We start from the raw sequence: 13,270 nt of genomic DNA, 5'->3' as shown, positions 1-13,270 counted from the left end.
CCCATTCGCCCTCTCCTCCCCTGGTCCCTCCTGCGCTTTTCCCCCCCCTGTTTTGCCCACGGCTCAATCCCGGTTTGTCCCCCGACCTGTCTGTCTCCTGCTCCACCCTATGTTCTGGCCCTTTCCCTCCGGATAAAAACCCTATGTGCACGCTGGATTAAAGATTCTACCTGCACCCCACCTTTGTGTCTGGGATCCGTGCCGTTTCGCGGCCCCATTCGCCTCCCCTCTTCGGACCGCGGCACTGCACAGTTATGGCTCTGCATTAGATCTGGCACCACCACTCTCCCCTTTCCATGATGCTGGGGCAGGAGAGGAGCAGGATTCTCTCCTGGGACTGGGAAGAGTGTCCCCGGTGGCAAGGGCTGCACTGAACTGCACATTGATCCCCAGCATCCCAACTGCCTGGGGATATGACATGTGGTGGGGTCGGGCAGGTTCCCCTCCCTCACCTGGGTTCTGAGGGACCTGGGAGTGTTTCCTGCCCGTCCCCAACTCCCAGGACTTACCTGTGACTTTCAGGTTCTGGGGAGAACTGAGGGCAGAGTTCCTCACTCGGCTACTGTTGTCCTTGTGCTGGTATCCACAGGTGTATGACCCCGTGCTCCTCCTCATTGTGGTGAAGAACATGTAGTAGCTCCCCTTCTTCTGTTGGGCTTTCAGGCTGTGAAAATCCACCCCATCCTTGCAGAAGAAAATTCGGGTGAGAGCAGACTTCATGACTGGCACTGAAACAAAATCTGTTCTCCTTCCTGTGTTGCATCCAAAGTGACATTGGTTTTCATATGGAGGGACGGAGCTTGGAGGTCACCTGCAGAGACGGCAAAGGGATGGCCCCGGACAGCATAACTCTTGTCAGGGATCGAAAAAGACTCTGTTCTGGAAGGGAAAGAGTTTCCCCGTCAGGGGTTCATACCTGGGGACACCTTCCCATCTCCAGCCCCAAAGAAATACTTTCACAAGACCTATCCCTGTACTCACCATCCCTTGGGGAGCTGCAGATGTCCTGGGCCATCACACCAGCACCTGCATCGGGGGGCACAGAGAGTTTTGGTCAGAGGGGCAGCAACCCAGCTCAACCCCTGTACCCCGTCCACTTTCCCGCTGCTGAGCCTGTGCTAGGCAGGAACCATTCAACCCATGGGGCTCCGTCCTGAGTGTCTTGTCTCCAGGCTTGACACCTCCCCAAGCTTGTTTTCATTGGGTTTGTGGTTCCAGGTGGATGTTTCTCGTATAATCTCACACTATAAACCGCATAGAGAATGGTCTAGAGAATGGTCTTAGATGGATCACAGACCCTTTTGATCAGAAATGGAATTGCACTGGAACATGCTTACCCTGAGGGGTGTTTCCCAAGCTTTAATGTGATTCTCTAAATGCACCTAAATGTCACACTTTTGACCTTCCCTGGCCAAAATTTTCTGGTCAGGACTTGGAGCTATCTGGTCTATGGGGATCTGTCCTCAACCATGGCAGGGAGGTGGAACGAGATGATCTTTAAGGTCCCTTCTAACCCAAACCATTCTATGTTTCAGTGATTCTCCAGACTCAAGAAAACTTTGGAAAGTTGATGAGAAAACAAAATAAAAGCTTTAAACAACAACAAAATAACCAGTTACAGTTGATCCCGGAGCACAGAATGTGTCAGAAATTTCCACACATTTTATGGAAAAGAGGGCAAATTGGAAGAAAAATGGAAAAACAATCAGTGCCATTTTCAATTCTATGTTATCAAGAGGTCTCCAAATTGATTAAAGAGAGCAACTGAGGGAGAGCAGAACAGCCCCCTCCTATGCTGAATTGTGAAGGAACAAGGTATTTCCTCCCACAAACGTTTCTGATTTTTTGTTTTAACCCAGTCAAAGAAGAAAGACCAGCATTTGTCTGTCCTCTAGAAACGGTATTAAGGGCAGGCTGGGGTTTGCTGGGCAGTCACACACTCCTAAGGGCTCAAGGTAAGGGGAGGGTTCAGCAATACAACCTCAAGCCCCTGAGCTCTGGTGGTGCTTGAAGGGGGAAGTGTCCCTCTCTCAGGGAGGGGATTGGGGGATGGTTGCAACTTGATGCTGAGCTGGGCAGGCGGAACCTGGAGAACTGAAGCCACCTGAAATGCAATTTGTTGTCCTCTGGTTCTACCCGTCTCTCCAGAGAATGCTCTTGGTGCCATCAATCATTGCCCAAACTGGTAGGGGGATGTGTTGTGTAGCTTGACTCTTTCCCTGTCAGGGATGCAGGATTCATACCGTGGGGTGAAGCTGCTTTGGGACAGTTTAGGGGAGGTGATCTGAAAGTTCCAGTCCTGAGCTCCATCTCTCCATGTGACCTCCCAGCTCCTGATCTCTCTTTGATCCCCACTGTTGCACAGAATGACGAACAGGTTTTGTTTTGGTGGGTAATTGATCAGAAGTCTCCTGCCACCCGAATCATCTTCTGCAAGGATGGGGTGGAGGTGCACGGCCTTAGAGCTCAACATCGGAAGGGCAACTACTACATGCTCTTCCCCATGACGATGGGGAGCACAGGGACATACACATGTAGATACCAGCACAAGAAAAACAGCTGTCCAGTGAGGAACTCTCCCCTCAGTGTTTCTAAGAACCTGAACTTCGCAGGTGAGTCATGGTAATGGAGCACACTCCAAGGAGACACTCCCAGGCCCAACAGAGCCCAGGTCAGGGAGCTGCCCCCTGGCATGTTCTGGTCTGTTGGGAGAATAGGGAAAGGTTTGCTCTGGGGCAGTTGAGGGTCTTGGGTTTCAGCATCAGCAGCCCCCAACATGCACCCCAAGTTCAAGGCATTGCACAGCAGGAGTATTTTGCTCTTAGCCATGGAGGAATCTTTGTCATATCAGAGCCAATTTTGGGTGGGTTTGTGATTCCAAATGGATGCCTCTGGCTCCTTAAAGCACTTCAGCATCTACCAGGTCTCACTCAAACCCACTTAGAGGGGTTGAAAATCACCCCCATTTCTTAGAGGTCCAAGGGAGTTGCAGCAAGCAATCTTCCTCCTGCTGTCCCCAAAGCAGCTCTGCCCCTCATTGCTGCACTGCTGCTCCACACTCCCTTTCCCTGGGTTCTGCCCTGTGCCCGGGGTGGGCCCTGTCCTGCCCTGCTCAGCAGCCCTCCAGTCCACAATTCCCACCTTTCTCCTGCATGTCTGTGTCAAATGCCCTCACCTTTCTCCAGACTCAGAGGAGGATAGTGGGAGTAATGGCCCAAGACTTTGTTACTGTTTTAAGGGCTGGGAAATACCTCGGTTCTGGGAGGGGTGAATTTCCTCTCCTGGGATTCACACAGGGAACAAAACCCTTTCCTGTTTCCATCTCCAGCACCAAACACCTCCCTTTACAGGATGTGTCCCTGTACTCACCATCCCTGGGGAGCTGCAGATGTCCTGATGTATCACATCGGCACCTGCACCATGGGGTACAGAGGGTTTTGGGCAGAGGGGTAGCAACCCAGCTTGTCCCGGTGCCCCTGTCCACGTTCCCACTGTTAAGCCTGTACTGGGTCAGAACCTTCCCAGCCACGTGGCTCCATTCTACGGGTACTTTGGCTCCTGTTTGACACTTCACCTAACCCATTTTGATTGGTTTTGTGATTCCAGGTGGATGCGTCTGGCTCCCTGAAGCACTTAAGAATATGCCAAGTCTAATGCCATGAACCAGACTCCCTCAGAGGGGCTGGAAACCGCCCCCATTATTCAGAGGTCCATCCATGGGAGCTGCGGGAAGCAACTGTCCTCCTGCCCTCCCTAAAGCAGTTCTTTTCCCTGTGCTCCACACACCCTTTCCCATATATCCTGGCCTGTACCCGGGTCGGACCCTGTCCTGTCCTGCGCAGCAGGCCTCCAGTGCTGAGCCCCAAGGCAAAGCCAGCCCCCAACTCACTCAGCACCAGCCACAGCAGCAGGAGGAGGAGGAGGAAGACCGGGTGAGCAGGGTACAGCCTGGCACATCCCAGCTGTCCAAAATTGTTTGGGCACAGCAGGAACAGCCTCTCCTGGATGTTTCTGCTGTGGGTTGAGCTCTGCACAGCGTTTCAAGAGCTACCTGGCCCGTACCTTACAGAGCAGCTGGGACTGGTCCTGCTACCTGTCTGTGGTTGGCAGGGCCTTTCCCACGAGGAGGGGCTGTGGTAAGCGGGGGCCCTGCCTCAGCCCCCACTGAGGCCGCTGCACCTGCAGAGCCCCCACTTTCATTTCTGAACTCCGTGAGCCCGGAGCACTAGTCGTCCCTGGGGTAGCATCCCTCTGGTGTTGCCTGTCCCTCTGGGGCAGCATCCTCCCTGCAAAGCCCTCCTGCCCCTTGGCCCCCACCCTACTCTGCCCTGCTCTCACTGCTCCTCCCAGCTCTTCTGACACATGGAGCCAAGGGATTCTCAAAGGGGAAACTGGCCATGGGCACAAGTGGCTCCAGAGCTCTTGGGGTGGTAGCCAAGACCATGGGGGTTCAAGTGGTTCTTTCCCCAGGAAGTGCCAACAATGCTCCATTGTGAAGAAACCCCCCCAAGGCCTTTCTGGGCAGCCCTTGCGCTAAGGAGTCCTGTTTTAGGACTGTGTCCTTGTTGGGATCATGTGTCTCAAATGGGACATGAGACTCCAAATCTGCAGGACCACCACTGGGAGAAGAGGGTCAGGTTTGGTGAAGTCTGTGCACATCCGTGCCGCACAAAACAGACACAGTTCAGAGTCCAGCTGCAAGTGAGTTATTGCAGAACAGATGAAAAGGGAGCAAAGGTGGGGTGTGAAAAAGCTGAAGACAGTGTTAAAAACAACTGCCACCAAAACTTGAAAGAACTTGGGGAGTTTTCATCAGAAATAGCCTTGACTTTTTACACCTTCAGCCAGTGTAGAGATGTCCCACCTGATAACTAATCTTACATGTTTGTTTTGGAGCACATCCGCATGTGTTGCTCTATTTCACCTCCTTTATCTCAAGGCAAATAGCTGTTTATTATTTGTCTGAGTTTAGGGGTCAGGAATATTCATGGTTAGTAATTGTTTCTGAGATTTTCAACAAGTAAATCAGTACTAGAACAAACATTCCTAACCTGTCTATAAGATATTTCAAAGTGGAAGAGCAAATCCCATTTTGCATCCTGACTTAACTCACCACTTTATTGTTCTTTCTCGAGGTGTCTCTCATCCCCTTGCGCTAAGGTTCCCAATTGATTGCAAATATTAATTTCCAAATTTGAGAACTGTCTGGACCCTTCTCATTTGTTTAACTTTATACTACTTTATTTTGGGGTGTCAGTTTGTAGAAGTTACAACTGGGACTTGGTTTCAAGTCTCATCATCTTGGCAAACTTTATGGTCTGGCACTGATTATGGTCATAGTGCAACGGCTCCTCATTTTCATTTACATTCTCCCCTTTACCCTTAGTTTTCTCACCTTGTTCCAATATTTGATCTGCCTCATGTTACAAAGCACCAAAAGAAAATTTTCCACACATTGAATCAAAATTTCTCATGTTGCAGTTTGTGCCTGGTGCCTCTTACCAGATCAAGGTACATCTCCAAGTGATGTCATATGGAGAAGGAAATTTAACAAGGACAGTGAGCCCCAGACTGGTCTCTGAGTCTTACAGACACTGTTACCTGGGCAGGTGATGGAGTCTCCATCCTTGGAAATATTCAAAACCTTTGAATGAGGTTCTGGTCAAATGGTTCCAGTTGTCCCTGTTTGAGAAGGGGGGTTGGACCAGATGATTTCTCCAGTTCCCTTCCAACCTCACCTGCTTGGTGTCTCTGTGATTCTGTACAGGGTATGAGAGATTCGAAACCACAAATTTCAGAATCTATGAGGTCCAAGGTAGCTGGATCTGTATCCCGTTCCTGTGTGTTAAATTTTCACTTCCCCTTGGCCATTTGATCATTTGCACGTGTGGTGATAGGAAGCGTGTAAGAAGACGAGTGGTGTCATCCAAAAGTACAGAATCCTTCCGTGTTGGTGAAGTATTGAGCAACAAAAAAATTTGAAGTCAGGAAACAATTCAAAAGTGTGTGGAAAAATCATTATATTGCGTTCTCTGTATCATTTTCTTCCCTAATTCTGGTAGTGGTTGAAGAAATAATGGAGTTGGAATTTTGATGTCCTAAGGGGAAGTCACGAAAGAAATTGTAAGTTGCTTCCTACTTTTTGTGTCCAGCCTTCATTATAGTTTCCCTGAACTTCACCTCCCACCCCCCTGTAGTCCCTGGGCTCGCTGTGTTGGGAAGTACTCGTGCTGCTGGAAGACTCAGATAATTTTTAGGGCGTTTCTCCCTCCTGTGACTTGGTGCCTGATCCTCCCGTGCCAGGGCAGATCCATTGAATGCCTGGTTTAACAAATGACGTGAACAGCAACCTTGGAGCTGCCTGATATGAGATCCCAGGGGTTCTGGGATTTCTCCCATTTCACTTGTTCCCTTGGTGATGTGAGTAGCTATAACGTCCAGGGCTGAAGGCCTCCTGCAGCTTTTCTTGGATGAGGACACCTAGAAGGAAGTAGGAACTGGAGGCGAGCAGAGGGAACACAGAGAGTATTCAGGGTCACAGGCAGGTTTAGAGGTGAGATTCACAGCAGAGTTGGTGGCAGCTGAACGACAGGGCACTTGCTTGGATCCATTTGGTATGGAGATATTTTGGCTCTATCTTCTCTGGGTAATGTGTCATTACTGAAAAAAGAGTAATTTTGCAGGCTGTCCCTTGCACAAGCAGCTCACCTGCTCCTGCTTATCCCAGAAAGCTCACAAGGATCACTGAGCAAGCAGGAGATTCCAGTGCCAAGCCATGGTTCTTGCTCAGCACCACATAGTTCCAGATAGCCTTTGGATAACAATGAAACACTGTTCCTTGTAATCTCCTTGATCAGAGTACAGTCTTCTGGGCATGGGGAAAAACAGAGGCTTCTTTTCTGCCCTGTTCTGCTCATCTGAACCCAGAGACTCAGACATCAGTTTCCCACCAGTAGCAGCCCAGAAAAGCACTGTTGATTTCTCTGAAAGCAGTTGCAGGCTGTTGGTCATTGGTACTTGCTGTGGTTTCTTTCTGTCCCACCCCTGCAGGTGCTGCTGGGACAGGACCTTCAGCCAGTTTGGATGAAGACCCTGCAGAAACATTCTGACAATTCACGCCATCTCTGTGACCTTGCCCGGTCTCCAAATGCCAGTCTAGAGAGGTCCGAGGCACTGTTAGGATGTTCATTGGATATGCTTGACCTACACGGGTGTCTGAATTCAGGGGATATGGCACCACGGAAGCACCTTTTTCATGTCCTCTATCTCTGCCTGAACTGGAGTGAAATCCCTGGCTGAACAAGGACAACCGTGTGAATCCCACCCTCAAAGGTCCAGTCCTGGCCAAGGAGGTTTCCAGTGGCACTTGGGTTTCCTGTGGGTGTCCAGGAGATCCTGTGCCCAGGTCTGGGACACAAGACTCAGAGGGGACACGTCCTTTCTGCAGCAGCTGCACGTGGTGCTTGAAGCAGGAAAAGCTCTAAACAAGGACGAGGGAGGGCAAAGATCTCAGTCAAGCACAGGAGGTATATTTTGAAATAACCATGCCCTCAGTAATAATCGTCATCCTCAGAATTTGTAAAGATGAGGTTAACGCGACCCTATCATATGAGAAATGCAGTCATTTCTGCTGATATTAACCTCAAAGTTATTTTTGGTAACTCCATTATAGGAACAAGTGTCCAGATTTCACAACTGAAGCAGGAGAGGCACGGGGGGCATCGTGGAAAAAAAAGACCTTTAAAAAGGTTGCTGATGCATATGTCCAAACACCCTCCTTCACCCTAATTCATCAGGGCTCAACAGAACCTTTTGTGGACTTTATAACCCGGCTAAGGGAAGCTATAGCATGGCAAGTACAGCAAAAGGAAAGCCAAGACATTCTGTTTAATAAACTTGTGATTGAAAAGGCTAACGAGGATTGCCAACAAGCCTTAAAAATGCTAAAGGATCCTACACTCCTGGAGATGATAGAGGCCTGTAAGAATGTGGGGTCTGATTCTCACAAAGTGAGGTTAATAGCTGACGCTTTGGCCGGGCCACAAACCTGTTTTCACTGTGGTGAGACAGGACATATTAAAAAGAACTGCCCACAATTAACTACAAAGACTGAGCTTCCAAGGACGCCGTGCAAGCGGTGTGGAAAAGGTAGACACTGGACAAAAGATTGCAGGTCTCTTACTAACATCTATGGAGAACTACTGCCTCCTAAAAAGTCACCAGACTCAAAGAGAAAAGTGACTTTTAATTCAATGGCAGATCTTAGACAGTGCGACTGTGAGCTGTCGGGAAACGGGGAGACCAGCGCCCGGGGTGGTGCTATGACACCAACACCCCCACAACTGCGCTCCATCCTTCGCAGCCCGTCCTTCCAGCAAGTGCCAGCAAACCACAGCAGTTAGCGTGGATCATATTAGCCCTACCCTTCCCTACAGTCCGACTTAATTATGACCAGCAAATTATGCAAGCAGTACCCTCACCATGTGACCCTGACCCTGAATTAGACCCGAATGAAACATACTTGGTCATCTCACACCTGGCAGCACGAGAAAAAGGAATTACAGTATTACCAACATTACTAACTGGACTTAATGAACATAATATTTTCATTTGCATTTTTGCCTCTCTCCCACCTGTAGAAGTCGACTGCTTTCCAGTGGCAAAGATGGTTTCAGTAACCGCTCTAGTGAATCTCATGTCACGAGATGAAGAACTCACAGTTAGCGGTGGACTACAAGTCAATTGGACAACAACTGTGCAAGCAGAGAGGCCCTTTCTAACATGCTCTGTTTCCCTTTCAGGATTTCGTAGTCCACAAGAAATTACTGTCACAGGCCTTTTGGATACCAGCGCGGACATTACTATAATAGCTTCCCGGGACTGGCCTCCTAGCTGGCCAGCCCACAGTACTAACATCAAAGTTACTGGTGTGGGTGGCTCACAACAGCCTGTCCAAAGCTCGGAAGTGGTTACCATCCACGGGCAGGAGGGCAGATGTGCAACTCTCCGACCATTCATACTGAACGTACCGGTAACGTTATGGGGACGAGATGCCATGGAACAGTGGCATATTGGACTGCAAACAAATTTTTAGGGAGGGTCACTGAGCGATTGCAGCTACCCAAACTGACTTGGAAAACGGAGGTTCCGGTCTGGGTAAGTCAGTGGCCCCTGCTTAGCCAAAAGCTGCAAATTTTAAACAAATTGGTTGATCAGGAATTGGCAAAAGGACACCTGGAGCCTTCCATTAGTCCGTGGAATACTCCAGTGTTTGTCATCCAAAAATCCTCAGGATCCTGGAGACTTCTCCAGGACCTGCGCAAGGTAAATGAAGTCCTGGAACCCATGGGAGCCCTACAGCAAGGTATGCCATCCCCATCTATGCTACCTGCTGAATGGCCCATGGTTGTTATTGACATCAAAGACTACTTCTTTCACATTTTTCTTAATTCGGAAGATTCGGCTAAGTTTGCATTCTCTGTCCCAGCAATTAATGTTTGTGAACCTCACCGCAGGTTCCAGTGGCGGGTGCTTCCTCAGGGGATGAAAAACTCACCAACCCTTTGTCAAATGTTTGTTGCAAAAATTCTATCACCAATTAGGCAGAAGTTTAACAAATCCATCATCTTTCACTATATGGATGATGTTCTGATCTGTGCTAATACAGAATTGGCTGTGGAAGAAACTTTGAATTCGGTCATTTTGGCTCTAAATTCTCATGGCTTAGAAATCTCCCCTGAAAAAATACAGAAGGAAGCACCCTGGAGGTACCTTGGACTCAAAATTAATTCAAAAACCATCAGGCCACAGTCAGTTACAATTGACAAAAATGTACAAAATTTGAATAACCTCCAAAAGCTGCTGGGAGCCATCAATTGGGTACGCCCTGTGCCTGGGATCACAACCACTGATCTACAGCCCCTTTTTGAGCTTCTAAAAGGAGATGCAGACCTGTCCTCCCCCAGGTCCGTCACAGAAGAGGCTGAGAAAGCCCTTCAAGTGGTGGAAAAGAAGATATCAGAAAGGTAGGTGTTCAGAAAGGTGGAGGGCCTGCCTTCTTCACTAATCGTCCTGCGGGAGACCAAACAACCTCTGGCTATCCTAGGCCAGTTCTCTAGTGACCAAGGCGACTTCTACTTATGGGAATGGTTATTTCTTCCTCACCAGTTTTCAAAAACAATTGTCACTTTAGTGGAAATGATTGGTAAGCTAATTCATAAAGGCCGTATGAGGTGTTTAGAGCTCAGTGGAAGGGAACCAGATTGCGTTTACCTCCCATTGACTTCAGAACAGCTTGAACAACTGCTGAAGTCTTCAATCGATTTCCAAATAGCCATCAGTGGATACCCAGCAGAGGTAAAATTCCACCTCCCAGCTTGTCAATTTGTACAGAGATTAGCCCAAATCTCAATTAGACTAGAAATTATGCAGTCTGAAATTCCAATCAAAAAAGCCAAAACAATCTTTACAGATGGTTCGGGAAAAACTGGAAAAGCAGTCATTGTTTGGAAACAAGGTGGCAATTGGCAACAAGATATTCATAAAGTCCAGGGTTCCCCCCAAATTGTTGAGCTATCAGCAGTTGTACGTGCCTTTGATATATTTCAAAATGAAGCAATAAACATTGTTTCTGATTCGGCTTATGTGGTGGGCATAGTAAAAAGGATTGAAAACGCATATCTGAAGCATGTCTCTAATCAGCTCCTCTTTGGTTTGCTAACCAGATTGTTGTTTTTCATCCAAAACAGGAAATTCAAGTATTATGTAGTGCATACCCGATCCCACACAGCTCTACCAGGTCCCGTAGCGGAGGGGAACCAGATAGCAGATCAGCTAGCAGGTATGGTGGCGGTACCAAATTTATACCAGTAAGCCAGACTCTCACATGAATTCTTCCACCAGAATGCCCGCTCGCTGCAGAAACAATTTGGATTAAAATTAAATCAGGCAAAAGAAATCCTAAGGACCTGTCCCGACTGCCAGGCAGTGGCCCCGCTTAAATCTGAGGGTACTAACCCCAGAGGGCTGGAGCCACTGGAAATTTGGCAGTCAGACGTGACACATATACCAGAATTTGGAACATTAAAGTACGTGCATGTGTCAATTGACACTTTTTCCAAAATGATAGTAGCAACAGTGCATTTGGGTGAGAAAAATCGAGATGTCAAAAGGCATTTTCTATCTGCATTTGCGAGAACGGGGGTCCCAAAACAAGCCAAAACCGATAATGCCCCCTCATACATATCAAAAGAAAGTGAGGCATTCTTTAATGCCTGGGGTATCCACCATATCACTGGGATCCCACATAACCCTACGGGACAAGGTATTGTGGAAAGAGCTCACCAAAACATCAAAAATTTAATCAAAAAACAAAACAGGGGGAGTATAGGTATGACTCCCCAAGAAAGATTGGACAAAATCACATACGTTTTAAATTTTTTAAATAAATTGGAAGAACCTGACATAACCATAAGTAGAAGTCCCATTGAAAGGCACTTCCATTCAGTGTCAAACCAGGATACAAGGAAGGCCAAAGTGTTGTATTTTAACTGACAAATGGACGGGTCCTTTTCCTCTCATCACGTGGGGGAAAGGACACGCCTGTGTTTCTACCGAGACAGGCCCGAAGTGGGTCCCAGCAAAGAGAGTCAAGATCTACCAGGATCCACCATGCGCTACACCTGTGCCTGCCTCTTCATCATCCTCCTCGACCTAGGAACCAAGCAAAGGACATCGGGAATCGCAGCAGCGCTTCCAAACTGGGCTTACGCCAATTCAGAGAACATCTGGGTAAAATTAGCTAAGGAGACAGGAAGTGAGGCCATCTGCCTGTCCCTGTCAAACATTAATAACCTGTTTCAAACGTGTCTAATTGGAATACCCACAAATGAAAGCCCAAAGGTACATTTTGAATCCCCCTCATATGGGACGGAGGAGCCCATGGAAATTGAAATTATGGGATCAATAATTACAAACCATTGTTTTCTCTTTACACCAAACACCGCTGTCAAAATTCCTAGCCACAAAGTGACTCCCTATAAAGAAATTTATCAAAACATCTCCCTCTGGTGCAATAACACTGTGCCCGAAAAAATAATCACTGAGGCGGTCGGCGCAAAACCAATAGCGTTGCCGGAGGGGAAGTTTTTAATCTGCAGAGAGAGAGCCTGGGTGGGTGTCCCCTCCTATCCGGTAGGAGGCCCCTGTACTATGGGGCAACTCTCTTTAACCCCGGTAGATTCCGTTTCTCAAGCCAAATTCCATCAGCGCCAACTCGATCTAAAAGATCTTCCCCTTATAAATCAGTGAGCAGCATTGTTCAGCCAATCCCAGAAAATTGTGACCCTCTAATATCCTTATGGTCAAAAACCCTGAATTTTTGGAGCGCTTTTGCTGTGTTCCCAGGGGTTGGCACAGCACATTCCCTCAACCTCCTAACACACCTGGGATGCTGGATGGCAAAAGAGGCTAATGCCACCAGCGTTGCCCTAGAGGGTCTGGTTAAAGACACCCTAAAACTGCAAGAGGTATCCCTCCAAAACAGGGCCACGATAGACTTTCTCCTTTTAATGCATGGCCATGGGTGTCAGGAGTTTGAAGGCATGTGTTGCCTCAATTTCTCTGACCGTTCCCAATCCGTGTTCAAAAGCATCAAAGAGTTACGAGACCTGGTCAGTGACATACGAATGTCACCAAAGCTCTCCACCGATGACTTATTTGTCACGCTGAGTTTACCCAGTTTACCTAATTGGCTTAAGCAAATCCTGTTAGCCTGTTTTGAAATTTTACTTCTCCTGTTTGTGTTGTTATTAACCATCTCCTGTGTCACAGCATGCTGCAGGAAGACCATCCCAAAAAATATCTTTTTAGCCGTGCCTGATTTAAACAACAGAGGGCGAGATGTCGAGGACCAGGAATCGGAATGGGACGATTCCGGAAATGGAAAAATATGTACAACGATTGAATGGACTTTACACATTGTGTGTTTCCCCCGAATTTGTATCTTCCGGGCATGCCCCGGCCTGCTCACCCCCCCCCCCGCACCTCTCTCCTCTCTGCCGACTGGCTGGAGAAGCTGCGGCAGGAGACAGCCCCCATTCGCCCTCTCCTCCCCTGGTCCCTCCTGCGCTTTTCCCCCCCCTGTTTTGCCCACGGCTCAATCCCGGTTTGTCCCCCGACCTGTCTGTCTCCTGCTCCACCCTATGTTCTGGCCCTTTCCCTCCGGATAAAAACCCTATGTGCACGCTGGATTAAAGATTCTACCTGCACC

Source organism: Chiroxiphia lanceolata, chromosome 12, assembly GCF_009829145.1.
Source record: "Chiroxiphia lanceolata isolate bChiLan1 chromosome 12, bChiLan1.pri, whole genome shotgun sequence".
In the NCBI taxonomy this organism is placed as follows: Eukaryota; Metazoa; Chordata; class Aves; order Passeriformes; family Pipridae; genus Chiroxiphia; species Chiroxiphia lanceolata.
Note: the sequence above shows the minus strand (reverse complement) of the source record.